This window comes from Mesocricetus auratus, unplaced genomic scaffold, assembly GCF_017639785.1.
Source record: "Mesocricetus auratus isolate SY011 unplaced genomic scaffold, BCM_Maur_2.0 Super-Scaffold_100024, whole genome shotgun sequence".
NCBI lineage: Eukaryota > Metazoa > Chordata > Mammalia > Rodentia > Cricetidae > Mesocricetus > Mesocricetus auratus.
In genome coordinates this window covers 7,131,476-7,137,840 of record NW_024429205.1, presented here as the reverse complement: position 1 = coordinate 7,137,840, position 6,365 = coordinate 7,131,476, and positions in this window count along the sequence as shown.

Below are 6,365 nucleotides of genomic sequence, written 5' to 3'. Positions count from 1 at the left end.
GAGGAAAAGCTGATGGTTTCATCACCCAGAGGTCTGGCCTGGGAACTCCATGCTTTCTTTACCTACATACCTTCATCTGCATCCAAGCAGAAGCTTTTTCAGGGCAGTCTCCTTTGGGGAGAGACAGAGACAGACTCTGCAAGCTCGGCTGAGCCAGCCGACCCCATGCTGCATTGCTGGGGCCTGAGCAGTAGACTCAGCTCCCAACTATAGGCTGTGGCGTGTGTCCTCTTAGTTTTTCATTTTCCTTTCCATCATTATCCTGACTGTGGTTAGAGCAAGAAGGTACCCAGTGTGGGTTACCCTTGGCATGAGTCTACACTCACCATGTCAATGTGAATCCCCTTTGCAAAGGGCTTCATATTTCCCCAGGATCCCGAATAGCCGGGGCCAGTCACACACTCCAATCTCAGACAGCAAGAAGGGTTTGCTGCTGGGGGACTTGGAGAGAAACACAAAGGTTACTGGCACTCTTAGGTCTCATCTTACACATGGACATGGTGTCTAGGGTGCACAGTGGCCACTTTGTGACTAGGAGATGAAAAGCGTAGGGACAAGAGGCATTTACAAAGACCTGGAAGCTGGGCATGATGGTACAGGCCTGTAAATTCCAGCCCTTGGAAGATGGAGGCAGGAGGATCAGGAGTCAAGGCCAGCCTTGGGTTGGAAGCCAGCATAGACTACATGAGACACCCCACAAACAAACAAACAAACAAACACAACAAGAGACCTCTTCCCAAGGACATTTCTGAGCACATAGCCCAACACTCCTAACTTTTACCTCTGAGCTTCCTCATTATTTTGTATTATATTTTATTTATCTATGTGTGAGTGAGTGTGTGTGTGTGTGAGTTTATATGTGTGACTTTATGTGTGAGTGTGTGTGTTTGTGAGTTTATGTGCATGTGTGTGAGTTTATATGTGTGACTTTATGTGTGAGTGTGTGTGTTTGTGAGTTTATGTGTGTGTGAGTGTGTGTGAATGTGTTGAGTGTGAGTATGTGAGTATGTGTGCATGTGTCACAGTGCACTTGAGGAGTCGGTTCTTTCCACCTTCATCCCATAGTCATCATGTTGTTCCAGACTTTTTAAAAAATGTAATGCTAAGTTCCTACTTGCCAGCCTTTTCTCCTGGGAGGGGAAAACATTTCTAACTAACTCATTTTGTATTCCTACCCCCCCAATCCTCTCAAAGTTGGCTTGAAGCTTTTATAGTTCTGAAATATTTAATCTGAGCAAGCATCGTCCCTGTCTGATGATTCGAACAGAATGTCATGTATTTCATTTCCAGGAACTTGGCCTCCTTATGGTATCTAAGGCTTTGTGCACTGGCAGATTCACCTGTTGCTTGGGCAAAGAAAATTAACCCAGGAGCCATTGATTGACAAGAAGACCCTCTGGCCACTATGCCAGAACACTGCTGGGTTCTAGAACCAGGGTTAGTAGGAGCCAGATGCAAATCCTCCCAATCTCTCTGACTCCAGGGGATGAGAAGGAAAGGTCATTGTAGGAAGGTAGTCATAGCACTGTCCCTTGTGCAGATTGGCATGTGAGTTGACTTTACCTGAACAGCCTATACATCTCAAGAAGCAAGTTTACATCAAGGAGATCCTAGAGTAGAATCAGTCCCAGGCTCACGGTGGGAGCAAGTGCTCTCCTGTTGTGAAAGTGTCACAGTCACCCTACCTCAAAGACAGTCCTGTTAAGTACATTCCATAGTCAGCAGAGCAAAGCCATAAAATAACAGGGAAAGGAGGAAGAAACAGTTTAGAGGCAGAAGCAACAGACTGAGCCCCACATAGTGCACATAATAGAATCAGAGACAACAAAATTTAAAATTGTTATGTGAAAAGACACAAACTCTAAAGTGTATTTGGGTAACAACGTTATGAAAAGTTGATTTAAAGCATAGTAAAATAGAGCCTAGCTGTTTTTGCTTTGTTTGAACATGAACTCACTGTGAGTCCAGGCTAGCCTCAGACTCAAGACCTTCCTCAGCCTCCTGAGTTCTGGGATCACAAATGTGTGACCCAGCTGAGCTGGCCTTACACACACACACACACACACACACACACACACACACAACCTTTAATCCCAGCACTTGGGAGGCAGAAACAGGTGGGTCTCTCTGAGTTCAAGTCTAGACTGGTCTACAGAATGAGTTCCAGGACAACCAGAGCTACACAGAGAAACCCTGTCTCCAAAAACCAAATAAATAAACAAGTGATGTAATAACTGAACATTGAATCTAACACATGAGTTTAACAACTGATTAGACACAGATAAAGAACGAATTGGTGAACTGGAAGATAGGCCAGAAGAAATTATCCAAACAACAGACTAGGGAGTCCAAAGGATGACACTCATAAGAAAGTAGATTAGAAAGAAAAAGAGAAAGAATAGTCCAAACACACCTAACTAACTCTGGAAAAATAAGCAAGAGGGAAGAGGGTGAGTGTACTGTGGAGAAGACAAACGTGTGAGAATTTTTCAGAGTAGATGAAAGATGCTGATGTCAATTTAAGAAACTTAGTGAATGCCACAGACTAGAAATAAAAAATGGAAGTCTTGCTGAGCCTTCATCACAAACAGGGAAGTCCAATGGTCTGTCCAAGGAACTAATATAACTTGACCAACCTTGGGATGTGCATTCCTGATGGTGAAGAGCCAAGCAAGAGTGTGTGCAGTAGCCAGCCCTGTACAGACCACCCCCGGTCTGGCCAAGTCATTGACTGCAAAGGTGGGAGTGACATTGGAGGCACCACCGCATTTTGAATCTTCAGTTAGTCATTTATAGCACAAAAAGAATGGAGGAAGTGATGGGAACTCCATTTCCACCCCTAGGTGAGTTTATTTTTAATAACTCTAGCAGAAATCCAATGTTTCTCCCACCCCACTACATTATCCTGGTCTATCTGGAAACTTAGTCTCCCCGTCTACCTTCGAATCGGATTGGAAAACAAAATTTCCCATCTCTGGAACTCTTGTCCGGACTCTTTGAGAAATGTTCTCGATATTGAAGCTTGTTTACATGTCAAAGCTTAGGTTTGACATAGTCCAACATGTCATTGAAGATGGAGGAACCAAGGTCAGAGAAGATGGGGAACGCAGATGGTGTCTGCAGACAGGCCAAGCCTAGTGAAGGGTCTCCTGGCTCTAATCCAGGGGCTCACTTCCTAGAGATGGAGGGAGCAGGTTCTTCAAAAGACATCTCAACAGCTTTGTTACCATGGACCAAGTTGTGTAAAACACAAGAGTTCCCGAAGCATCTCAAAGGTGACAAAGGAACAGAGATAGAGACAACCTCAACAGATCAAAACAGCCCCGGTTACATAACCGCGACAGCACGCTGTGAATCACCGCCGGATGATGGGGAAATCAGATCGGTCACTAGGAAAAGTAAAAGGAGCGCTGTGGTGAGTCATGGGGCCCACCCTCCCGTGGAGCCTCTCAGGGGCAGACACCTGACGACGGTTGATTCAGAGTCTGCCCTTTGTCTTCCCCTCTTCCACGTCGAAGTTTTGATGTTTCACAATGAAGCTTCACAAGGGATGTAAATTTCCAAAGAGGGCTGGGTTGAAGCAAAGCCCCGCACTAAGCCTCTGCGCTGTTCAGGAAAGTGGGCTCTTGGTTGGCTCCACTGTCAACGGGTCCTCCTGCCCTTCTGAAGATACCTGGGTTCTATAATTGTCATCCTGACGGGTCATCCCCTTGATGGAGAATGGAAGCCATAGAGGTTCCGATGTTGAGCAGAGTCTCACGGTCCAGAGGGGATGATGCTGGCAGGATCCCCTAGGCAAAGCCACTCGATGGCCCATGCTCTTCCTACCTGGCTAGAAGGCCCCCTTTTAGACTTCTGACTGCCTTTGTGTGTACCTACAGTTGTGGTGGAGGCCACCGTTGTGGTTCAGATGCTGCCGAATTGGTGGCTCCCTATCTCCATGGGATTGGAAGGATGAGGCAGAGACCATGAGCATCACTTTTGGAGGAGACCCTGACCTCTTTAAAAGCTTAGTGGTGAGCAAGGCCTGGATCTACCTGCTACTCTTGTTTTGGTTATGAGACCCTGGGGACTGTCTGTGCTTAGCGCCACAATTCTCTTCTCCCGCCTGTGGCGTGTGGTGGAAACTCACCTGACATTGTTGAGATATTTGTTTCCCTGGTGGGAGAAACGCCACTCCGGTGGCCTAAGGGGTGGCTTTGTTCAGATAGATATATCCCTCCTGTGACTCACTACCCCGGCCACAGCTCTTTTTAGGATTCAAATACTTCAAATTTGTAAGCAGAACATGCTGACAAATGTTCAATTGCCCTCGAGCCTAGGAGACTCGGGTGCTTTGTGCCCGGTCGTAGGCACGACCCCCATTTCCTCCCTTATTGGTTTCACAGTGGCTTTGAAGACGGTTGCCAGGTGTGGATGGGACCGGCTCCCTTGGTCCAATATTGTGGCTACCAGCTAAACAATAACCTCCAGGCCTGGCGGTGGATTTCCAGGATACAGGAAAGAATGGGGGCCTCTACCTGCACCTGCTCGGCATGGCAGTACCCCTCCTCTGTGCCCTCCTCCCTCTGCTGTGTGGGAGAACAAGGACACCTGCTACAAATCCAGGTCCCAGATTTTCACATCCCTGGTCAGCAGGGGATCTAGACTGAGCCCTGCAGTTCAGTAGCAGCCACCTCAGGCCAAGTCCCCGGGAACTGGAGTTGCAGGTGGTTTTGAGTCACCATGTGGGTGCTGAGCCATCTCTCCAGTCCCCACTTTCAGATAGCCAAGTCCAGATGTGTGCCGGAGGTGCTGGAGGAGGTTAGGTCAACCCCAGGGAGACTCATGACTTAGAGGGGAGACCCAAGGAAGCATCTGGAACATTCCGTGTCTCAACTGTCAGCTGGTTTTTATGAAAATTCACTGAACTGTCCATGCGCTCCTTGATGACTTGATGACAAAGGTCCTTTGGTGGGCCAAACTTTAGCCTAGGTCTGTGCCTTCTCCTGGGCCAACAGTGCACTTCCTCATAAAGGCCAGTATTAGTGAAGACCTCTGATGAGTGGCCGGGCCAACACTCCCTATCTTTGAACCCTGAGCGCACTTGATGGGACCTTGATGGGGTCGTCATTCTTTTTTTGTTTGTTTGTTTTTGTTTTGGATTTTACGAGGCAGGGTTTCTCTGTATTGTTTTGGAGGCTGTCGGTCCAGCCTGGCCTCGGACTCACAGAGATCCGCCTGCCTCTGCCTCCCGAGTACTGGGATTAAAGGCATATGCCACCACCGCCCGGCTGGGGTCGTCATTCTTTACCTACATCCCCAGGGCGTGTCTCCTCACCTAGGCCCACCTGCGATGAGAATCCGGTTAGGTCAGCTTAATCAGGATCCTTCTATGTCTGACACATTTCTGTGTGTGACTCATATACGTCTGCCGCTGTATATTTCCATGCACCTCAGTTGTCGTCAAAGCTAAACCCCCATCTATCCAGCTTAGGGAACCCTCTACAATGGCTCCTGTGCCCACAGAACAGGACTGTGTTTTAAAAAAAATGTCACTGAGCCGGGTGTTGATGGCGCACACCTTTAATCCCAGCACCCGGGAGGCAGAGGCAGGCGGATCTCTGTGAGTTCGAGACCAGCCTGGTCTACCGAGTGAGTTCCAGGACAGTCTCCAAAACAACACAGAGAAATCCTGTCTTGAAAAACCAAACCAAACCAAACCAAAACCAAAACAAAAAAACAAGTGTCACTATACAATCTAATTATTTCTTTAGTAGCTACAATCAGTATAATATTAGGACAGGGTCTAGCTATGTAGTCCAGACTATCTTTCAACTCCTCATCCTTCTGCCTCAGATTCCTTAATGCTGAAGTTACAGGCATGCACCATCACACCAGGCTTGTGGTATTCGTTTTTAAAATGTTTCCTAAAGAGTCAAGGCCTCTCTCTTTACTTTGGAGGTTCTGCCCATTGTAAATTCACCAGCTGTCCCCATCCCTACTGGTGACGCAGTCATTTTGCAGTGACAGAGATATTTTTGGGGACAGCCTTTGTCAAAAATGTGGATGTCTGGTCTGTTACTCTTCCGCCTCCAAGGCCAGGGAGGCCAGCAGTGGGGCTGCTACTAGGAATACAAGGGATAATGGCTTCTCTTTTCCTGTTGGAGACGCATCCTGTTGGAAACTTGGCTATTACAGCCCCTCAACCAAAGCAAACAAACAAATAAGTCTTATCCCACCTGCATCCTGCTCTACACACACACACACACACACACACACACACACACACACACATGCACACACACACACACACATACATGCACACACCAAGCATATACATGTATATACTACTCTCTCTTACACACACACACACACACCATGCA